The sequence below is a fragment of the Antechinus flavipes genome, chromosome 1 (assembly GCF_016432865.1).
Source record: "Antechinus flavipes isolate AdamAnt ecotype Samford, QLD, Australia chromosome 1, AdamAnt_v2, whole genome shotgun sequence".
In the NCBI taxonomy this organism is placed as follows: Eukaryota; Metazoa; Chordata; class Mammalia; order Dasyuromorphia; family Dasyuridae; genus Antechinus; species Antechinus flavipes.
The window spans coordinates 49,502,141-49,525,997 of NC_067398.1; the positions used below are offsets into that span (position 1 = coordinate 49,502,141).

Consider the following 23,857-nt stretch of genomic DNA (forward strand, 5'->3'; position numbering starts at 1 on the left):
TAATTGGATTTAATCACTATTCCTTTTATGGCTACCTCACACCTGGTGTCCTGAGCAGTTGTCATTGTCTACTACATTGAGTAAAATGTATTGAGTGGAGAACCATCCAGGTGAGTTCAGGTGTCCTCTCTATCCTGTGCTTAATACATATTCACTTCCTTTTCACTTCTCTAAGAATCTAATCCTAGAAGAAATTATTGACACCTCAACTGTTCTATTGATTTGACAATGTCATGGAATTATAAGGTACAAAGGGGCCTTGAAGGTCACATCGATCAACCTTCCAATGTGAAAGTTGAATGAATTAACAAATGAATTTACAAACAAAGGCACTGTGCTGGGCTCTGGGGTAAAAATATAAAAATGAGACAATTATAGTCCTCCAGGCACTTCCATCAATGGAAAAAGCCTTTCTCGAGCATAGAATCTGAGCTTTACAGGATCTCAGTTGGAAGGGACATATACTAGAGCCCAAACTAGAATCATTTCTCTGCTGCTGAGTAGTGGTTCCATGGCTTTTGTTTGAATACCCTTCACTTCCTGGGCAGTTCATTTCATTTTAGGATGGCTAGCTCTAAGTGTTAGAGGGTTTTTTTTTTTTTTTCTGATATCTAGGCTCAATTTGTTATTCCTAGTTCTGTTCCCTCAGCCAAAAGGACTTGTAGAATGATTGAACTGGAGGGGAACCTGGAGGCCATCTGAATTTGAAGCATGAGTTCTTTTTACATCGTCTCCCAACTATGCATTCAAACCACAGGGAGTTTGCCATCTTCCATGTGGGGCAGCAATCCTTTGGTAGATATTTTCTCATCTTAAGCCCAAATCTGCTCCCTATGATTTTCAGCCTTGTGTTTATAGCCACTGAGATTGTCCCCCTTTTGATGTGAAAATTGTATCTTCCAAAACCAGTCCTTTAGGAGCCCCTTAAGGAGATGATGGTGATGGTTCTAGCAGCAATTATGCTGCTAATACAAATCAACAACATTTTTGATAGCAGCTTGCATTTATAAAGTGCTATATAGTTTACATGTGTAATCGATGTTTATTAAGCACCTGCTTTGCAAAAAGAACTAGCTTTAGGGCTGGGGATTCAAAGATAAAAATGACATCCCTTGCCCTCAAGGAACTGATATTCTAGTACATGGTTAGAATGAATCTTATAATATGTTTTGTGCCATTTTTTGACCTTGAATCTTTATCATCAGTACAGTGCCTGGCGCAGAGTAGTAAGTAAGCATTTATAAAGTTCCTACTCTACACAGCACTGTTTGAAGCATTTTAAAAGACAAATATCTTGTTTGATCCTTACAACAACCCTCTAAGGGAGATGCTACCATTATCTCCATTTTACAGTTGAAGTAACTGAGGCACACAGAAATTAAGTGACTTGTCCAGGATAACACATTTTAAAAATTATAACTTTTTATTGACAGAACATATGCATGGATAATTTTTTTTTATTTTATTTTTTTTTAATTTTTTTTGGGATAATTTTTTTACAACATTATCCCTTGCACTCACTTCTGTTCCGACTTTTCCCTTCCCTTTCTCCACCCCTTCCCCTAGATGGCAGGCAGTCTTATACATGTTAAATATGTTATAGTATATCCTAGATACAATATAAATGTACAGAACCGTACAGTTCTCTTGTTGCACAAGAAGAATTGGATTCAGAAAGTTAAAATAACCTGGGAAGAAAAACAAAAATGCAAGTAGTCCACATTCATTCAGAATAACACATTTAGTAAATGTCTGATCCTGGATTTGAATTCACATCTTCCTGACTTCAGGGCCAACATTGTCCACTGCACCACTGGGATAGCTCTGGAGGTGGCTCATAACCTCTAGGTGAATGTTAGAATACTGGTCCTCCTCAAATGAAGAAACTTCTGTGAAAGGTAGCATGAACTCCAGCTTTAGGATAATCCAGCAGCAGACTATTTCCTGGACTGGAACAGACAACCTCCTATGACTAGGGTTTGGGGCTGGAGGTAGCCTAAAGAGACAAATAAAATCAGCCTGCTGCTCAGAAGGTGTTTCTCTTCTCTTTCCAATCTATATTGAGCCCTCTTCTTGCAGATAGCTCTTGGCCTTTTCTCCTTATTCCATGCTGGATGGCATTTGATTGGAGAGAAAGCTCATTAAACATGGTTATCCGCATTTTATAGATAAACCAACTGGAGGCCCTGAGAATTGGAAGAGCCCATCCAGAGTTACATTGGGAATGTCAGAAGTCAGGATGCAAATCACTGTCTTCTGGACCCACATCTTCACTCTCTTTCTGCTCCCTCATTGATCTAACAAACCATGTTTACAGAGCACTTGAGGGTTTTTAAAGCACTTTTCTTATAGCTCTGTAGGATAGCTAGTGGGAGGATGGATAGTTCTATTTGGCAGGGGAGGAAAATGATTCTGTGTGGGAGTTAATGGATTTGTCCAGGTATCCTGACCTTCAGCCCCATCCATATTCTTCCCTTGAAATGAGGCTGACATTAGAGTGTCAGCTTTGGAATTAGGAAGACCTGAGTTTTACTTCGCTTTGGACAATTAGTAGATGTATGACTTTGGGCAAATCACCTACCTCCTTTCCTCATCTATAAAATCGAGAGTTGGACTCTAATCCCCCTAATGTTCTTTCTGTTCTAAATTTGTGATACTGTAAAAGTCCAAAAAGTATTCTTCAAATTTAAGTTCTGATACTATGGGTCTATGTGTGTAATGGGATCAAGGGAAACTTGGGCTATGGGAAAATTACTTAAGTTCTCTGAGCATTAATGTGACCCTGAATTAGCCATTTCATTTATCCTAAACCTCAGTTTCCTCTTCCATAAAATAGAGTTGATAATAATACTAATGCTTCTTTTTTCGAAGGATTGTTCAGGGAAAGTGCTTTACAAACTGTAAAATGCCTTACAAATGCAAATCATTATTGTTATCATAATAACACAATCTGTTGAGTATATGGATAGTCTTATACTGTTTGTCCTTGAATTGCTCCTTGTATGTTCTTGCTCTGGCTCTCTCAACTCAGAATCATAGAGTTCTACATAAACGACCTAATCCAAGGGTTTTCAGTCTGGGATCCATGAACTTTTTTTTTTTTTAAAGCACAATTTATCAACTGTACATTAATGCAGTTGGATTTCTTTGCAATCCTATGTGTTTAATTTTATGCATTTAAAAATATTATTCTGAGAAATGTTCTGTATAATTTATCCAGCTGCCAAAGTGATCCAAGACTTCCCAAATGATTAAGAATCCTTGATCTGATACCCTCAGAGCATGAAACTAAGACCCACATCATGGGCAGGCGCCCAGAGCTCTTGACTTCCAGTACAAGTTGATTCCACAAATATTTATTAAGTCCTTAATTTGTGCAAGATAATGGAAATAGAAAGACAAAATGGACAAAAAAATTTGCTCTCAGGAAGTTTACATTCTAATAGGGGAGAGGGCCTATGACATGTTAACATGAACATTTGAATAGGAGGGATAGAGCACCAATAACTGAGGATGTCAATCATCCAACTGGGCCCATTTTTTCTTGAGCTGATAGACCAACTCTCTCTGGGATTTTCTTGGCAGACAATTTGACAAAGAAAGGTTTTTCCGTTTCCTTACCTAGTTTTATGCAGGCAGGGGTAAAGTGATTTGCTCAGATTCATACAGTTCATAAGTATCTGAGGTCTTATTTGAACTCGGATCCCAAGGCCAAGGTTCTATCCACTGTACCACCTAACTATCACAGGGCTTCCCATAGGAAATGGCAAATAAGCCATACTCTGAAAGAAGCTAGAGATTGATCTAATAGGCAGAGTTTAAGGGGATGCGTTCCATGCAGGGGCAGGGGAGGGGGGAAGCCTGGGCAAAGCTTTGCTTGGGGATGGAATGCTGAGTTTTGGGAAACAATAAGTAGGCTCATGTATGACTGTGTGAAATAAACCTGGAAAGATTGGCCACTGGAAAAAGTCACAGAGAAACAGGTTGACTCATAGAGTTATGTGTTGGATTGATTACACATAAGAAGAAAAGCAAGATTTATGTAATGGAAAGTCAGAATTTCATGTAAAATTCTTTCCGATTGTAAACAGCATGTGGAACTAACTCATTTGAGGTTTGTTAACTTCAGAATCAAAATAAAATTAAAGTTAAATAATAAAGATAAGTTGGAATTAGATTGTTAGGGTTAAGATATGCCACATAAGAATTGGCTTTGTCTTTGGAGGTAATGGGGAGCCTTTGAAGATTCCTGAACAGGATGAAGGGCAGAAGATAAGCCTTCTACTTTCTATCTCCCACAGAGCTAAGGAAAGACTGGATACCATAGAGGCTCCAAAAATATTCTTTGAATAAGATTGAAATCCTTTCCTTCTGCTACCACTCCCTCCCTTCCATCCTTTAGGTACTAATCTCACCCTCCTCCCCCAAATCCCTCTCCTCAGATCTGTAGTTTTCCTTTGGACAGCCCCTTGCACAAGCCTGAGTCAGCCCCCTTTTGGCATTTTTCCAGCTTCCTGAAGGAGTGATTCCTATCCTACCCTTCTCAACCTTCTTGGAATCTGGACACCTTATCTTTTAATATCCCAGAATTACCCCCACAGCTGTCCCTCTAGCTCCCTTCCTAACTATGAGTCTTGAAAAGATCAGAGGATGTAGATTTCTCTCTTTTTAATGGAAAGGAGCCCCAATGAAAGATGGATTTGGACTCATTTGTGAGCAGAGGCTTTCTAATCACCAAAGCAATAGAACAAGCTCACAAGGATGGGGAAGGGGCTTGAACCCATTACACACACACACACACACACACACACACACACACACACACACACACACACTTTGGATGAAGGAACCAAAGATGTTTAGCTTTGAGAAGAGAGCCTTCAAGGACGATGGTAATTGTCTTCAAGTATCTGAAAGGTTGTCATGAAAAAGAGGAATTAGATTAGTTCTATTTGGTCCCAGAAGGCAGAGCAGCGAGCCAGGTTGCAAAGGAGGAAAACTGAATCTTGGTGTCAGAGTAAAAACCTTGCTAATGTAATAATAGCTAACATTTACATGGTGCTTATTATGTTCTAGGCACTGCGCAAAGTGCTTTACAATTATCATCTCATTTGATCCCCACAATAACCCTGGGAGATAGGTGCTGTTCTTATCCTCATTTTACAGATGAGGAAACTGAGGCAAAACATGGTGAAGTGACTTGTCCAGAGTCACATAGCTAGTAAGTGAGGCTGGCTTTGTGTTCAGGTCTTTCTGAGTCCAGCCTGGTGCTCTCTCCTCTCAGCTAATCTAAAAGTGTCCCTGACTTGGTGGTCTTTATAGAGAGAGGGGGGCAGCCAGGTGCTCCAGGGAGACAGTTCAAATCTACCTTCAGATTACTTACTAGCTGTGTGGCTCTGTGTGACCCACATAATGAAGACAGGACTCCTAGGAGAAGACCTTGATGTTGGGAAAGATTGAAGGCACAAGGAGAGGGGGACAGCAGAAGGTGACATGGATAGTATCAGAAAAGCAACAAGCATGAGCTTGGATAAACTGAGAGATGGAGGATGATGGAAAGGTTCTTTTAATCTGCTTTAGTGGGCCTGACCCTGATTGAGATTAGGAATATTCTAGAATGGGAGAAAATCCAGATAAGATTCTCTATCTTAACCAGGATTTGGCCATTTCTTCAGTAGCCTGATAGGAGTGTCCTTCCTCCCAAAGCTCTTTCTGGGCACTTGTACTTTCACCTTCTTGGACATAAGGGTCTGCCTTCTCTGAACAGTATCTGAACTTCAGTTTGAATTTCTAATCGGGTTTACCTTTTCCATCCATTCCCCCAGCCCCTGTCCCATCATAAATTGTTAGAGCTGCAAGTGACCTTAGAGATCAGCTAGTTAAAACTCACTGAAACCCCCTCATTTCATAGAGGAGGAAACAGGATCAGAGAAGGAGACTGGTGTGTCCAAGGACACACAGCTGCTTAGTGGATGATCTGGGAACCCAGCCTAGGTCACCTGATTCCTAGCCTGGGATTTTTTTCCCCCTTTCTCTCCTACTGCATTGAACTGAGCTTGGAGACCCAGCTGTCTGCCAGCTATTTGAAGATTTCAGATAAACTTCCCTGCACCAAAATGATATCTGCCTGTATCCTTCCAGGAATATTTGGTCTTTGAGCAGAGGAAAAAGGACTTACCCTGCAGGAATGGGTGAGCAGCGATGGAATTCCCCTCCTGCCCCACTGACCTGTCCCCGGCAACCTGTGCCCTTGTGACATTGTGTGTGTGTGTGTGTGTGATATTTGGTGTCCCCACACTGAGTAAGCAAGTGCTTGCTCTGCCTACATGTGAGACTGCTTTAGAGCAGATTCATTTAAAAAAACAGCTACAGAAAGACCTTAGCCTCTTTCCCAGGGCAGTGCCCTTACCTCCATCTGGCAGCATTATTTACTCCACTCACCTTTTCCTCACTTCCCTCTCACCTTAGCCATCCCGAAGCCTTCCTCTCCAGCTTGATTTAGAATCTCTCCTAAGTAGCAATAGGTTGTCACTGGCTTGGAGATGGAAGGAAATCAGCATCCTCTGGGCTGGGTGGGCCCTGCAGCTTTCTGGGGTCAGGGCTGGAGCAAATGGAGTTGGAGCCAAGGCAGACTCTCCTCCCGGCAGAGGGGAAGCTCTCTAGCCTGAGGCTATCCCCTGAAGCTACCCAGTGAGGCTACCCCTAGGGTGCAGAGAGGGCTTATGAGTTCCTCTTTCCATAGGAAGCTGCTCTGATTGAAATCTGGTTAAATTAAGGCATGGGAAGCTATCTTGAAGAAAAAGGATAAAGGGGACACATATTATCACTAAAAGGCAAAATGTAGCCTCAGGACAATTTGTGGAAGTCATTGTGTGTATTGGAAAATCCTTTGGGTTTGAGTTCTGAAGGCCTTGATTCAAATCCTGCCTCAGACACAGCAGTTGTATGTCCCTAGGTGAACCTTAGCTTCTTCCTCTCTAAAATGGGGTCATTGGCTTTTAGCTCTTAAATTTTTGATCCTGTGATACAGATGATGGTTTGGCGTTATAGTTAGGACTGGGATCTGGGAGGAATAGGGTTAGATGTTTTCTGATATGAATCTCCAAAGTGTTTTTTTTTTAATCCACTAACCCCAGTTTTTTTTTTAATCTGGGTCCTCTCCCCAGAACTTCTCGTCCCATTGATCACTTTGCAGTCACCATGTGAGTCCCCCACAGTGGGGTCTCTCTGGAGCCACGGCTCCCGCTTCCCTTCCGCCCAAGCTATTGGCCACCATCCTTGGCCAAGATCATATGTGGTCATGCAAGGATCACTCTGTGCCAATGTGGCAGTGGGAGATACTTGTATATAGAGTCAGGGCTCCCTACATTTGAATTGTGGCTTAGAGTTTTACTACCTGTATGAACTTGGGAAATTTCTCCTTTCCCCAGTCCTTGATTTCCCACATGTAAAACGGAGGGGCTGGATTCATTGGTCTTCCGACTCTAATGTTCTATGACACCTTGATGCTTTCTCCCTGTGTGACCTTGCTTGGAAAAATCACTTTGGGTCCCTGAGCCTCCAACATGGTGAGGTTGACCTCCATGGCCTCCGAGGTGTGGAGTCTACTTCTGTGTCCTCAGATAGCCACAGCCCCCAGAGGATGCTAGGGAGGGAATGCAGTGTGGGGCAGAGAAAAGGAAGCTAGCCGGGCCATGGAGCTGGAGTGTCCTCTGCCTCTCTCATTGGCCAGGTGAGCGGATTTGACTGATTAGGGATCTTGGCTGTTCCCTCCCGGCTGCCTTCCTTGTCTCCCTCCCTCCCACCCCCTCTTCTATATTGCTTCCATTTTGGTGCAGTGCAGACTTTTGGTTTTAACTAGCCGAATTGATATTCTGAGCAAGCCTGTGAGCAGGGATGACAGAGCTTCTCCAAGCATATGGGGGAGCTAGCTGGGCCTGCAGCTGCCCGCTCTGTCCGTCACGGAGTCTGGCTGGCCCCAAATGCCTCCCAACTTTAAAGGAACAGAGAGGAATTTTGGCTTCTCCTCTTTTCCCCCTTTCTGTCACATTCTGTGGGCCATTGTGGGATAAGACAGCTTGAGGCAGGCCACCTGTTTAAGAGCAGAAAGAAACAGCCCAACCAAAATCACAGAGGGGCCACTGACCTTGGAATTCCTGCTTCTTCAACTTTCTTCTTTTCTCTTTCCTCTCAAACCCCTTGCCCCTTCCCTTTTTCAAGGAGTCAGATCTGCTGTTGGTGAAAATGGGGAAAGATTAGACTCTGTGCGTTATTGTGGGTGATAGACCCCCCAAGGGGCTCAGGGATGTTTGGAAACGAAGTCGGGGCTCAGCCTGTTAACTCTTCACATGAAGTGTGTTTCATCCCCTTTACTCTTCTTCCTTGCAACAGGTATTCAGGCAACCTAAAAGCACATGGTTTCTTGCAATCTGAGGAAACCCCAGGGATCAATGACTCTGAAGCAGCCGAGAGCTGGTCCCTCAGAGAGGCTTCCTTTCAGGCCAGAGTTGCAGGGAATCCTAGAACCTTAGAACAGGAGAGCTGGCTAGGGAGAGTTTAGGGGCCTGTCCACTAGGGTTCCTTTCCCTGATGTTGGTGCTCCTGGCACCCAGCTGATGTGGTCAGTGGGACTGTTTTTTTGCCTTAAGGGAAAGGGAGGCAGTTAAACTGTATGTGGGCACATCCGGCCTCTGGGGCCATTTGCCTGGTGGCTCTAGGTCCTGACCACTGGAAGCGCATTCAAGCTCACACCAATACATCTCTCTATGTATGGCCCCTGGATCCTAGCAATGGTCCTGCCTACAGATGCCTGGGAAGAGAAGGGGATTGGGGGAGATTGTTTGTGCTCAGCTCTGCAGGGTCAGAAATAACTGACCAAGTTGGTCAGGAAGAAGGTGGAGTGGTTTTTAAAAAAAATTTTTTTTTTTTAAAAAGAAACTGACTTCCCTGGGAAAACCATCTGGACCTCCTTCTCCCTCACCCAGACTCATTAACCAGGCAGGCCTTGGGGGGTCCCCTCCTGTCCCCAACCTCACTGCCTCCCTTCCTTCCCCAAAAGATCACAATCGAACCTGACAGTCCTTGTCCTTGACGGTTTCTCCCACTTCTGGGTAGGTGGCAGATTCCTGGGAGTTTGCCATCTTCTCTGTTTGTTGTTATCCCAAGGGACGTATTAAAGGAACAAACAACAACATGGTGGTTGATTCCACCCCCCTCCCCAATCCCCCTACCTCCTGCTGGAGACAGCTTTTTTTTTTTTTTTTTTTTTTTTTTTTTGCCTTTACTACATCAGCCGGGTTTCTTTCCCCCTTCCAAGTGCCTTAAGCTGAGGGCAGAAACATCCCCTGAGATTGCATTTTGCTGGTGAGATGCTCTCATAAATATACCAGCTCCCTCCCCTACCTGCTTCATCAGGATGGTACAGTCTGCAGAGGGACTCCAGGCGGCTAGCCCAGCCTCTCACCGCCTTCCAGATGCGGTACAGTGATTATTCGGCTGGGCAACTGGAAATCCTTTTGGATGGGTGATGATTTCTTAGCCAAGTAAGTAGCGACATCCACAGCATGAGAAATAAAAACCAAAGCTTTCCCCTCTTCCCTTCCCCCGCCACCTTCTCTTTTTATTTCGAGGGGGGAGGGGGAGGGGGATGGTTTTTGGGGGCTTGTTTATTTAGCAGGCTGTTTCTTTTGGAATCGGGAGCCGACGCGGGGAAGTGTGTGTGTGTGTGTGTGTGTGTGTGTGTGTGTGTGTGTGTGTGTGTGTGTAACAGGGGTGACAGCGGCTTAATCTGATAGAGGCTTTGGGTCTGGGACCTGGGAATCTCTGGGAAGGCAATGCACATTTACATGGTGTTACGCAAGGGTATAGCAGAAGGGCAAGGTTCTCTCCCAAATAAATAGCACTTGGGGTGAGGTTGAAAATTAGCCGCGGATTGCAGGGCAATAGGGGTTTTTGGCTAAAAGTCACAGGGGTTGCTGCAGGTTTAGCTTTTCCCCGGAAAGCAGTTTTCCTAAGGAGGGAACCCAGCACAGGTGAGCTTTGCTGGGAATCTGGGGATACTGGGAGTGTGATTAGCTGGGGGTTTTATTTTATTTTACTGGGGTGGGGGGTGGCTCGGGGGTTGGTTTTGTGTCATGTATATGGTGTCCAAGAAAACCTCGGGAGGGATGGTCTTGCTGGGCAACTTTCCCAGGGGCTACTGTGGACAGTTGTGGCTTGTCACTGGCCAAGGGATCGGCACCTGTGGGGGCTCAGTGGCAGTGGTGGGGTTAATGTGCTTGGAAAGGGATCACTTTGCACCATTTATGTTGCAGGGTGTAGTTAGAGAGTGAGCCTGGGCTGCATTAAAATTGGATGCCTTTAGGAGGATGCTGGCTCATAGTTGTGTCTTTGGAGGAGCTCGATACCCGCACAGATGGAGGGGACTCATGGGCTACTCTGCTGAGTTCTTTTCCAGCCTCTTGTGAATTACTGGCCGGGGCCTCCCCCTCCCCTGGCTGCTCGGGAGCCTTTCGCAAATGAACATGTAGGGGCAGCTTCAGCTTTCTGCATCTGCTTCCCTATCACCCCGGGTCATCAATTTTCAAACTCCAAGCAGGGCTGTCACCAGGCACCGAGGAGGAGCTTGCTGGCTTCCCCCCTGCTTGTTACGTAAAAGACCCAGCAGCCTCTTCATCCACTTGGGAGCCGGGACTTCTCTGTTTGATGTGGATGCTGCATCAGCTCAGGGTCTGGGTCTGGGTCTGCTCTGGCTCTGGCTCCGTCCCCTGTGATCTCATTTACCTGCTATCACTTCCCCACTCCTGAGCCCCCTCCCCCATCCTGCAAGCTGCAGGATTTTCTAAGCCATTGCCTGTTACTTCCTCTGACTTAATGAAATGGGAACTTTGAGCCATCTCAGGAGCTTGGAAGTCTGCCGTCTGGAAGGTAAGTCATGGGCTTGCTGAGCAAAAGGAAGGGGTCTTGCTTTGGGGCTATCGATTGTGGGGGGGAGCTGATCTACAATCCCTTTTTATTATATGAAAGCTGAACTATTTATTGAGTAAATCCATGAAGAATGGAAAGAGCTGATATATTCAGGCTTTTTAAGGGCAACGCGTTGGTATTCTATCAAGAAGAAATTTGCCTTTGACTTGGGAAGTTAGAGGGGCTCGGGAACTCTGACCTAAGATGGCCTTGGCATTTGAACTTGGTGAAGAGAAGAGTTAATGTTGTAAAGGGCCTGCCCCTGCAGATGGAGGAGAGATGTGCTGGGGGGGTGGGAGGACTGCTGGTGTCCGGAGGCTGGCTGGCATCTGCAACCCCCTCTGGATGTACACACATTAGTGCAGCCTTGGCTACACACCTGTGTATTAATGCATAAAGCACGGTAGACCCACCTTCCTGTAGGTGTGTGAACGCTGCCCTTGTTATGGCACACACAGGTACACATGAGCCTGTACGTGCCTTCCATGAGGGCTTGCACCCTTTCCCATACATTTATGAACACAGAAGCACAAATGTCCCTTTCACCTTGGTTCTCCTCAGTCCTCTGCATTATGTCAGTGAACATTTCAGACTCTCGGGGGGAAAAAGCGATCTTATGGTTCAAGCCAGTTGAAACCCATCCTCCCAGCCTTGCCTTAAGCAGGAGGGCACTGGAGATATTAAGCTAGGGCAAGAGCTGCTGTGCATGGATGATGGGGAGGGTGTGGTGCACCTGCATTCTTGGGGAGGCTTGATTTGGCCCCAGGGACTTTCTATCGACTGAGATTCTGTGGGAAAGGGCCTGAGCTGCTTTTTTCTATCTGCACATGGATAGTCAGTGTCCATTCCTGGTGCATTACCCCCCCCCCTTTCCACCCCCGTTGCCTTGCTTGAGGATATGGACAGTCTCCAGAGCCTGGTTAGTGTGGCACCTGGCAAGGCTCAGACCAGGTCCCCCTGGGCTGTCCCCAAACTTGCTGCTTCCAGAGGTTCGTGCAAAATGCTCTACTGTGGAGCACCTGGGACTGGGCTCCCTGGAGATACCTGATTGCTCCGGATTGTCTCTAGGCTAAGCTTGCTATTAGCCTGCCCAGAATTCTACTTGCCTTTCCTACCAATTACTTGTAATGATGCTGATACTTCTTAGAATTTAAGGATCTTCCCGCATTACTTCCCCCCTTCACCTTACTAATCTTTCCCCCTTATCTTTCCCTTTTAGTTGTACTCTTCCCCTCCTTTTCTCTGCTCCCCTTCTTGTCCCTTTCGGGGACCTGCAAAAGGTGACATGTAGAATTTGCCATAGACTAGATCCCCAGATGTTCTAGGTGTAAATGGGTGAAAGCCTGTACAGTCCAGTCTGGCCAGAGACTAGGGAATCCCCACCCTGTTGAGGACGGTACTTTCCAATTTTAATCTATATCTGTTTGAGAGAAACATGACTTTGTAATTTTAGGCTTTCTTTCTGTTCTGTTCTTCAGCCAGAGCCCCAACCTCCCCTAGCTCTCCCTTTGGAGCGGGAAAGCTAGATATATTCCTTTAGTATCCAGTGGAGAGCATCTGTGTATCCAGCCTCTCTAGGGGGGCCAGGGGTAGGGGAGGCAGAACTCCAACTCCTCCCAAGTTGCTTTTTTGACAGATATTTCCAAGAAGGGGACATGCCTTTTGGCATCACTAATTCATCAGAGCAAGAAGAGACCTGAGAGAGAACTGGACCAACCCAACCCCATGGGGAAACTGAGGCCCAGAGAGATGGCTTTACCTAAGATCCTGCAGTTAATCAGTGGCAGACAGCTACAAGTAGAACCCAGGCTGTCGGCTTCTGACTACTTTTTCTCCTATCATGTGCTGCATGGGAAGGAACAATAAACAAAGAAAACATTCTCAGAATCATAGTACATAGAGCTGGATGGTACTGTCTAGTGCCTCATCTGGTCCAACTATGGATTTTATAATTGGGGAAACTGAGGGCCATGAAGGTCACATGATTTACTCAAGGTCACACGGCGTTAGAGCTGAGATTCAAGCCCAAAGTCCCCCAACTTTAGATGCAACATTCCTCTGTGACTCGTGTAGATTATTTGTATTTCTTAATTCATGGTGGGGTCAGAAAAGTTATCTGCTTGGTCTGTCAAAGGAGAGTTAGCCATCTTTACACAGAAGCAAAGGAAGTGAATGACCCCATGTGTAAGGAAAATGCCCCCTGGACAAAAAACCCAGTCTCCAGATCTGAAATTCCCTTTATGTCTTGTTAAGAGAAGTGATGTGGCTTCACGGACAGAGTGCTGGGGGCAGAATCAGGAAGCTCTGTATTCAAATTTTTCCTCGGCCACAGTCACCGGCGGCATCTTTTCCTGTATGTCACTTAACCTCTGTTCCTCAGTGAGAAAATGGATCCAATAATAGCATGTTTCACAATGAGCTGTGGGGAGAAGAAAATAGAGAAGGCACTTTGTACACCTTAAAGTGCTATGCAAAATACCATAGATATTTCATTCCCATTTCCATAAGCTTTGATGCTGTGGAAAATGTGAATAAGTTTAAAAGGTTGATGAGAGCAGGGGATGGGGTGGAGTTGGTTGTCTTATGTTAACCTATCATCAGTCATATCTCGTGTAAGAAGGAGTAGGCTCTGGAGAAAAGATCTAGAGGAAGGGAAGGGAAAGAGGAGGAAGTCTCTAAGTGTCTGAAATAGGAGAAGCCACTTGTTGAGTGTGGAAAAAGAGAGCTGGATTTGGGCTCAGAGCAGATGGGTTCAAATCTTGATTCTGCTACTATCTACCACCTCTGAGACTGTGGCCAAGTCATTAGTCATTTTGGTTTCAGCTCCTTTATAAAAGGCAGGAAGAGGATTAGACTAGATACCTTTTAAGACTTCTTCCCTCCCTCCTTTTCTCCCTCTCTCCCTTCTTCTCTTCCTCCTCCCTCTCTCCCTCTCTCCTTCTTTTTCTTTTTTCCTTCCTCCCTTTCTTCCTTTCTCCCTCCTTCCTTTCCTCTCTCCTTCCCTCCCTCTCTCCTTCCCTCCCTCTCTTCTTCCCTCCCTCTCTTCTTCCCTCCTTCCTTTCTTCCTCCTTCTTACCCTCCCCTTCTTTCCTCCCTCTCTCCCTCCATCCTTCCTTCTTTTCCTCCTTCTCTTCCATTCTCTTTCCTCCCTTCCTCCCTTCTTCTTCTCTTTTTCTCTCCCTCCCTCCTTTTTCCCTCCCTCCTTCCCTTCTTCCTCCTCTCTCTCCCTCCCTCCTTCCCTCCATCTCTCCCTCTCTTCTTCTTTTCTCCCTCCCTCCCTTTCTTCTTTCTTCCCTCCCTCTTTCACCTTATTCCCTCCTCTCTCTCCCTCCCTCCTTCCCTCTATCTCTCCCTCTCTTCTTCTTTTCTCCCTCCCTCCCTTCTTCCCTCCTCTCTCTCCCTCCCTTCTTCCCTCCATCTCTCCTTCTCTTCTTTTTTCTCCCTCCCTCCCTTTCTTCTTTCTTCCCTCCCTCCCTTTCTCTTTCCTCCTTTTCTTCCTTTCTCCCCTCCTTCCTTTCCTCTCTCCTTCCTCCTCTCTCCTTCCTCCCTCTCTTCTTCCCTCCCTCTCTTCTTCCCTCCTTCCTTTCTTCCTCCTTCTTACCCTCCCCTTCTTTCCTCCCTCTCTCCCTCCATCCTTCCTTCTTTTCCTCCTTCTCTTCCATTCTCTTTCCTCCCTTCCTCCCTTCTTCTTCTCTTTTTCTCTCCCTCCCTCCTTTTTCCCTCCCTCCTTCCCTTCTTCCCTCCTCTCTCTCCCTCCCTCCTTCCCTCCATCTCTCCCTCTCTTCTTCTTTTCTCCCTCCCTCCCTTTCTTCTTTCTTCCCTCCCTCTTTCACCTTATTCCCTCCTCTCTCTCCCTCCCTCCTTCCCTCTATCTCTCCCTCTCTTCTTCTTTTCTCCCTCCCTCCCTTCTTCCCTCCTCTCTCTCCCTCCCTTCTTCCCTCCATCTCTCCTTCTCTTCTTTTTTCTCCCTCCCTCCCTTTCTTCTTTCTTCCCTCCCTCCCTTTCTCTTTCCTCCTTTTCTTCCTTTCTCCCTCCTCCTTTCTTTCCTCCTTTTCTCCCTCCTCCCTCTTTCCTTCCTCCTCTCTCCTTCCTTCCTCCCTCCCTCACTCCCTTTCTTCTTTCTTCCCTCCTTCCTTCCTTCCTCTTTCCTTCCTTCCCCACATTCCTCTCTCTCTTCCTCTTTCCCTCCCTCCCTCTTCCCCTCCCTTCCTCTTTCCCTCCCTCCCCATATTCCTCCTTCTCTTCCCCTTTCCCTCCTTCCCTCTCTTCCCCTTTCCCTCCTTCCTCCCTCTCTCTTTCCCTTCCTTCCTCCCTCCTTCCTTCCTCCCTTCTTTCCTTCCTTCCTGTTCTCATCCCTTCCTCTCCTGCTCCTTCCTTTCTTCCTTCCTTCCTCCCTCCTTCCTTCCTTCCTTCCTTCCTTCCTTCCTTCCTTCCTTCCTTCCTTCCTTCTTCTCTTCCTCCTTCCCATTTCTCTTTTTCTCTGTTCCCCTCTCTGTCTCTGCTGTTCTTTCTTTCACCTTTTTGAATATTTTTGAGTTAGAACTGCTCTAAGAAATCAGTTCAACTTAATTCCCTTCTCTTCCCCTCATATTACAAATGGAGAAATTGAGGCCAGAGAGAAGTGACTTGCCAGATACCAAATAGCTCATTAGTATTAGAGTCTGGACTAGATTCTCATGCTAATAACAGAGTCTCCTAGTAAGCAAACACTGTCTTTCACAGGATGAAAATGATGAATGAATCTCTTCATGTGGGCTCTATCTATAAACTGACACAGAAGAAAGGTGGGGGATCCTTTGTCCTCAAACAAGAGTTGGGGGCTCTAAAGGGAAGCATCTCTACCTTGGTCCTCTTGGAATTACTGCTGAGTTTGATGGCAGCCACAAAGCACAGGAAGACTTGAGTGACTCCTGCCTTAGACAATAGCTAAGTGATCCTGGATACATCTCTTAAGTTCTCTCTGCCTCGATTTCCTTAACTGCAAAATGAGGATAATAATAGCCACCCAACTTCCAGGATTTTTATGAAGATCAAGTGAGTGATATTGATAAACACTTGACAAACCTCAAGGTGCTATGTAAATGGCAGATATTCTTATTAGTCATTCATGGTCAGAATTGAGGTTGGACTAGACACATCCTTTGCTAAGTGACCCTAGGGTTGGGAGCTGTTGAGATGTATGGGCAAGCCGGCAGGAAAGGGGTGTATTCAGAATGGGAGGGCAGCCCTTGGGCCATGTGACAGGCTCGGCTCTGGCTCTGCTCTGTTCACAGGCGGTTCAATGTGAATCCAGCAGGCGCATCCCTTGGAGAGTGGGAATAACTGGGGCCCCTCCTCCGTGGGTTTCTGCTATTCACGTGTCTATGGCTCCCAGCTCCCTTCTCAGGGAATTTGACTGGAAATAGACAGTAATGTGGGTGTTTAGAGAGAGCCTCCGTGCTCTCGTTCTGATCTCGTTCTTGATCTCATTCCCACTGCTCTCTTCATATCCCATTTAGCGTTGGTTGCCATAGCTATTGAAGCCCAGATTGATTAATATAGCCTTATCCTCAGAGCTACAAATGGAAAAAAAAAAAAGGAAAAAACCCTGCGACAACAATAATATTTAGTGACAACTTTTGAGAGGGAGCGTAGCGGAGGAGAGTGCCCAGTGGATGGCGCATCTTGATGTAGCCAGGTAAGGAGGGTGGAGAACCTTGTACGTTCTGCTAGGTGACCTTGGGGCAGCTGCTTCCCCAGAGGTAAGTGCTGGGCTCTGTGCCCTGGCTTGGATTCCCATCGAAGCTGCTGTTTGCTGAATAGAAGGGGTCCTGAGCTACCCAAGCTGCTCCTACTCTGTTGGAGTCTGGCTCTGCTGGTGCAGGGCCAGACTACACAATGAATCATAGATTTAGTGCTAGAAGAGATTTTGAGAGGCCATTGACTTTAACCCCCTCAATTTATACATGAAGTAACTGAGGAAAACAAAGTTAAGTCATTTGCTCTGAGCTATATGGCTAGTAAGTATCAAGTATAGGCTGAACCCAGCTTTTCCTGACTGCAAGATCAGTGCCTTACCCATTGCACCATATTACCTCAAAAGACTTAGCCTCGGTATATTCTTAAACTGGTCTCACTCTCACATCCCAATGATAATAGGAATCTTAGTATCTTTGTACAACTGGGCCAGTAACTCACTCAGCAATCTTCTGGAAGCCCCTAGACTTCTTTGGACCTTTGTTTCCTTTTCTGCAAAGTTAGAGGGTAGGGATTTTTATTGCAGTGAAAGGATACTGGTTCTGAAATAAGGGCCCCTGAGTTCAAATCTCAGTTTCATCACTTACTAGCCATATGACTTTTACCCCTTTTTGGGTTTTACTCGGTTTCCCAATCTGGAAAATGAGCAGTTCGACGCGGATGACCTCTAAAATTACTTTTAGTTCTAAAATTATTTTTCTGTGAGAAGGTCCCTTCCAATTCTTATGTTATATGTGTCAATAATGAGTGAAACAAATTATCAAGAATATTGATATGTCAGTCAATAGTCAGTTAGTCAGTTGGGCAGGCAGGCAGTCAACAAGAATTTATTTATTTAGGGCTTACCACGTGCCAGGCATTTGGTTAAGTGCTGGGGATATAAAGAAAGGCTAAAGACTGAGACACTGCTCCCAAAAAACTCAGATGCTAATGGGGGAAGTATAAGATATAAACAATACTTGCAAACAAGATACAGACAAGATGAATTGGAGATAACCAAAAGAGAAAAAAGGATTTGGGTAAATGCAAGGGTTTTCTAGATTTCAGGTTCTAGGATTATAAAATTATTATTAAGGGGGATCAGGAAAAGCTTCTGGTAGATGGTAGGGTTTTAGCTAGGGCTTGAAGGAAACCAGGGAGGCTGGAACAAGCAGTGAAGTAGAGGATTCCAGGTCTGGGGGATAAACTCCCCAAGAAAGGAGATGAAGAGCATCATCTCCTTTGAAATCATCATTTTAGAGACGGATAGGCTCATTATGTTGCCACTACTTAAGGCATTGTAGAGATTCCTCTTTGGGAATGACCTTCAGAACTGGACGAATGTTCTTTTTCTCTTGGATAACATTACTGCTAAAAATCTTTGCCTTTGAAGGAGGGATTTGCTTTTTATAAAAATCCAAGAGCAATTCAGAGCTAAACCTGAGTAATAACATGGTGAAATCAGGCTGGGAGAGTTCTCTTTTGAGTCCAAATGAATTGTGACTACCAGGTAATAAGACTGATTTTCTCCTCAGTCAGCTCTAAAAACGATTCCCAAAGATGTCTGGAGCAGAGGCAGTCTCTGTGGAAGAAGGGCAAAGCTGCTGGAATAGGATAGAGCTCATTTGGATGGCTAAGCTCTAGTCTGTTCAATAAGTAGTCTCATTACCTTGCAATCATATCTACTACTCAGAAAGGAAAATCAGATCCAATGGAATTGAATTTCCAAATTTTGTGATGGGTCATACAGTCATAGAGAACTAGCAGGGCCTTCAGGGATCATGTACCTCTCCCACCTCATTTAAAAATATGTTTTTATTGGTATGTCTTATTTTTACATCAATAGTGTATTTCTCCCTTATCTCAAAGAGCTATCCATATAGCAAAAAATAAAAAAAAGGCAGTCCAGGAAAACTACACAATGAAGAAATCTGACATTTTATGCAGTGCTCCCTTCCATAATTCCAAACTCCTGCCAATCTTCTGTATTCTTGGTCATTACACTTACACAGTATTCCCTTTCCATCTTTATATTTCTATTCCTGTATTCATTGAATATGTTGTTTTTGTGGCTATCTTTTCTTTGTAATGAAGAGGGAACCTGAGAAGCAGAGAAATTTAAATTATTCAGTCCTTTAGGAAGGAATCCCTAGGAATGAGATCCACATTCTATGACCTCATATCTTTTGCTCACTTAATGGTACCAGTTTGGTTCTCTTTACTGGGGGATTTGCAAATGTGGGGCAGGGCTGGAAGCTCTGAGATCATGGATCTGAGATGGTGACTTGAAGGCCCCAGAATCTTTGGAAGCTTCAAGCTGCTGCTCAGCCTTCATGACACCAGTTAGCTGGTGCCCTCCTTGGTCTAAGAACCACCACAGATTTGGTTTCTGCTTCTATTAATGATCTCCAAGCCCAAGCTTCTGCCAGTCCTCTTACTGCAGATTCTAATGCAAATGACTGTGCCGCCATATTGTTGGGTTGATTTGCTCTTGTTTTGGAGAATTAGAATAGAAACTTTGGATTTTAGAGCTAGAAAAACCAAGAGCCAATGTCAAGATCATTTTATAGATGAGGAAATGGAATGATTTACTCAGGATCATAAGTTGCATTGGAAAAGAAACCAGAGATCATCTAGGCTATCCCTCTCATTCTGCAAATGAGGGCAGAGAGGCCCATTGAGGGCATGTGAAGTGACCAAAGAGATAGTTGTAAAGTAGCAATAGTAGGTTTTTGGATTTCAAATCCAGTGTGGTTTCCAATGAACTATGCTACCTCTCTGTTTGTCTCTAGTCTCCCCTACATGTCCTTTCCCCTTCCCAACCATTCCTTGCCCCCTAACCCTTTTTAATGTTAATTTTCTGGGCCATCTGGTCAGATGATTCTGTTCTTTTTCCTCCTTTGAGGGTTTACCCTAGCAAATGACTCCTAGGTGTCTCAGATTGTAGACTTATTTGGATTGCAAGATCCTCCTTTAGTTTGTGAGCCAGGGACTGTCTTTTGGCTCTTTTTTGTATCCTTAGGCCTTAGTTCAGTGCCTGACTGTATAGTAGGTACTTAATAGATCTTTTATTGTCTGATTGATTATTACTTCAGTAAAAGGTCAACAGTCAACCCCTCTACTTAAGCCTTTTCTTAAAATTTTAGATTTGGAAATAACCTTAGAGATTACTCATTTGTACCCTTTCTCTTTACAGAGAGGGAAACTGAGTGGTGGACAGGTGATGAAATAGTTCAGTCCTTGATTTTGAGCCACTGGATAGGGAGTCAAACCCCACCTTTGAAGTCTTGCAATCTGTGTGATCTAGAATGTGTGACCTAATCTCACAGTTTCCCTATAAAATGAGCAGTTTGGACGAGAAGATGGGATTTAAGATCCCTTCCAACTCTAAGATATGTAACAGCAGGAAAATTAACTTGTCGAAGGTAACAGCATATAGTAGCAGAAACCGGATTAAGGCTGGGTATCCTGATTCCTTTATTTAGCTAGTTTGTGGCAGAAAGGGGATTTAAAAAATCATTATTCCATGTTGGTCTGAAGCTCCATTTTTCTGTATTAGCCAAAGCAAATTCCTCTCCAGTGCTGTGAAGGTGCCTGGGCCAGAGTGGGAGGGGGTTCGGCCCAGGAAACCAGTTTGCTGGAAGGCAGACAGTCTAATCTACTGCGAGTTTAAGACTTCAAGAAGGAATTAGGGCACCCATTACAGGTTGTTTGTTCTTCCTTTTTAGTTTCTGCATGATCATGTGACTTGAGTGCAGTGGGGGGAAAAAGTGTCTGGCTGTTCTCTGGCTCCCAGGCAGTGGCCAAGGTCAGCAGAGCAAAGCTGCGGGCTTCCCTTGGCTCTCTGCAGTGGCTGCAGTATTGACACAGCAAAACTCTCCCGAGGAGAGAGCAAAGCCACAGCTGGCCCTCTGGGTTCATCCTTGGCCAAGAAACAAGTGGGAAGCTGGGAGGCAGGAGATGGGGGTTCTAGTCTCACATGTGTCACTGACTTGATGCTTGACCTTGGACAAGCTGTTTCCTTCCCTTAGGGGGTGGGGAATCTTAGGTTTATTAAAAATAAGGGGATGTGGACTGGAGTGATGACAGGTGCCTTCCAGTTCTCTGATTCTAGGATTATAAAATTGCTTGACAATTCTCAAGACCCTGAAACTTAAGGAAGATCCTTTTCCCTAAAGGAGAAAGTCTAGAATGGTAGGGGAGTGGGAGAGTTGGGGGAGTGTGAGCCACAAGAAGAAATAGAGGTCAGGGTTGCAGTCAAACATTATCTCCGGAAAGCAATGATTAATTGATGTAAGTAGATTAAGGATACAAATCCTTAGAGAACAACAGCATTTATTCAATTACATAATATATTTTAGCTTGAAATGAAAATGTTTCCCCCTCAAATTTTCATTTTAAAATTTGGTATATACTGGTGGTGTGGGAGAGAAGAAAACATCAAATATTGAGAATTTGCTTTTTGTACAGCAATGGGCGAGGCTGTGAATTCAAAGGAATGGATTTAAATCATACTTGCTACAGATGTAACTTTGGGCAAATCATGTAACCTGTTTACCAGTCTATAAAACGAGAGAGTTGGAACAACCCCCTCTAGCTGCCTCTGCTCCTATGAAATCCAGAGTCAAAGACATTGTCCCTCCCCGCCATCCCTCCAAAAAACCAGATGTGGATTCAAGTCAACTCGATAAGCGTGTGGTACCTTTTTTTGTGTGTGTAGGCATTGGACATACAGAGATGAAAATCAGTCTCTCTCAGCTCTCTAGAATCTTACGTTGTACTTGGAGGGAACAAAATTAATAGACACACATTAATGCTAAATACTCAGAAAACAATTTGGAGGGCAATAACAATTGGTAGAATTAGAAAAGGTTTCTTCTATAGGCTCTGGAGGAATAGGATAAAAGATATAAGACTCATACATGGGAGAAATTAACAAATGGCATAAAGTAGCAGTAAAAGGATGGGGCAGATGATATAATGAGTAATTATGTAGGGTGTAGGAATTATGGGGGTGGGGGGAGATCCCTGTGGCTGAAGCAATTATATGAGGCAATATTCATGGAGGAGATGGGTTTGGGTTTGAATTGGCAGAGGAAATGAAAAAGGGCATGCTTAAGTGGTGATAATGGATTGTAGGCTGATAAATTTATAGATGGGATGGACCTTAGTGGTCATCTAGTCCATTTCCCTTTATTATCATAGATGATAGTATGTTAGATTTAGAACTGGAAGAGGCCTTAGAGGCACCTGCTCCAGCTTCCTCATTTTTGCAGATGAAGAGGCTAAAATATGGAGAGGTCATATGAGTAACAGGGTTAGGATTCAGCCCAGGTTTCCTGATTTCTCCAATCTACTATTGTTCCTACTGATGTGCCCCGAGGGTGATCCCTGTGTGGGTCCTCTCCCTTCAATATAGTATGAGGCTTTGAAGGATTGCATGTCCTGCCAATCTAACTCATAACCTAGAAGGCTGGCAGTGGGGGGAAAAGGAGCCGAAGTGTCTAGACTTGACACTGTATTAGTTGCTCTCAAGGACTCTGGGAAAGAATTCTGTACCCAGAGTCAATTCACATTGACTTGAAACAAGAAAAAAATGTTCTGGGGCCCTTTGGGGGTAGGGATTTTCTTGTTATAGGAAAGTGATGCTTTTGTTCATTTTAGCAAAGACTTATGAGGAGATAATGGAGGATAAAAGGACCCGGTGTGCTATGGTCCACGGGGTCACAAAGAGTTGGATGTGACTAAATGAATGAACTACAGATTGGTGTATTAGAATGAAAAAATAGATGAATAAAAGAGTGAAAAAGCATTTATTAAGTGTTCTCTATGTGCCAAGTTCTATGCTGAGCACTGGAGAAAAAGGGAAGACAGCCCCTGACCCCCAGGAGCTTACATTCTAATGGGGAAGATAAAATATGTAGGAGAATTAATAATAATAATAATAATTTATCTAATGCTCTGATCTTTGTGTGAATCTATACATATATTTATATTTTATTTGATCCTAATAACAACTAGGAGAGGTTTCTTATAGAAAAGAAAATCTAGATGAATGGAAATGATTATACAAGTTCACATAGACCAAGGCTAGAGCCAAAGTCATCAGTTCTTCAGACCAATACTCTTCCAGTTCTATGTGCCTGTGTCAAATGGACTTTAGGGACATTTGGGCTCCTGAATTCCCTCAGACATTCTCATTGTTTTTCCTCACCTACCTTCTCCTGTCTTCCCCAGGACCAGGGGAATATCACGAGAAAAACACAATTGAAGAGTTCCTAACAAGGGCGTGTTGTTATGACCTTGAAGGATAAACTACATGTGTATATGTGTATATACATATGTATAAGTGTGCATGCAATGCATGTGGACATGTATATATATATTTATATGGGTGCACGTGAGTCTTTTATGTGTATGTAAGCTGAAGAAAAAAGTTCCTTGTGCACACATGTATGTGGACATGTGTATGTCTGCTTGCATGCATGCACATGGGTGTTTGTGTTTGTATGTTGTCTGCAAGTTAATGAAAAAGTTGGACATTTTTTGTGCCATTTTAAATCTACCCATGGTTGTTGTTGATACAGGGAACTGAAATACTTTATGTTGTCTGGGAAATTTCCTTTCTGATCATTTAATTAAGTTAGATACCCCAAATGGGGTTTTCTATCAAAGAGTCAGACATGATTGAAAAACAACTGAACAACAACTGAAAGCATTTAATCAGTGGCTACTATATTCCCGGCACTGTGATAAGTAGGGAGGGCTTAGAGACTAAAACACAGCAGTCCCTGCTCTCAGGGAGTTTATATTCAACTACAGGCATGTAGCAGTCATACTAATAAGTAAATGCAGGTACAACATGAAGAGGGGAGTGAGGTTAAGTGAGTATCTCTTTAGACTGGCTGCCAGGAATCAGGCATTTCTCCATCTGCCCAAGCTCCCTGCAGAGAGAACCAATATATTAGAACCATGGAACCTGAGTGTATAATAGAAAGAAACCTCAGAGGTCATTGACAATCTAGTCAATGAATAGATGATTTATTTTACTGAGGAGAAAGCTCTGTAAGTATTTTGTTACTGGGTTAGAGAACTAACTGGCCAGTTAGGGATGACAGAGATTTTTTGGCAGAGAAAAGGATATGGATCCAGTCCATTTTTTTCTACTTTCAAAGCA

General features: G+C 44.3%; 1 protein-coding gene and 1 long non-coding RNA gene across 11 annotated transcripts in view; one reads left to right on the forward strand and one right to left on the reverse strand.

Moving 5' to 3' along the window:
* ATP2B2 (ATPase plasma membrane Ca2+ transporting 2) overlaps positions 1-23,857 on the forward strand; it is a 653,989-nt gene that overhangs the window by 319,580 nt on the left and 310,552 nt on the right. The window contains exon 1 of one of the 10 annotated variants that reach the window (XM_051982220.1): positions 9,447-9,542. The exons of 8 other annotated variants lie outside the window; for them this stretch is intronic. The gene's annotated coding sequence lies outside the window, so the exon portion shown is untranslated. Of the gene's footprint in view, positions 1-9,446; positions 9,543-10,665; positions 10,927-23,857 lie in introns of those variants that run through there. One more of the 10 variants, XM_051982212.1, reaches the window with a different exon arrangement.
* LOC127551995 (uncharacterized) lies at positions 1,448-9,347 on the reverse strand. Its single transcript, XR_007951218.1, has 3 exons — positions 9,072-9,347; positions 8,147-8,232; positions 1,448-1,996 (listed from the first exon to the last, which is right to left on the reverse strand). It is a non-coding gene; the product is annotated as an uncharacterized LOC127551995 (long non-coding RNA).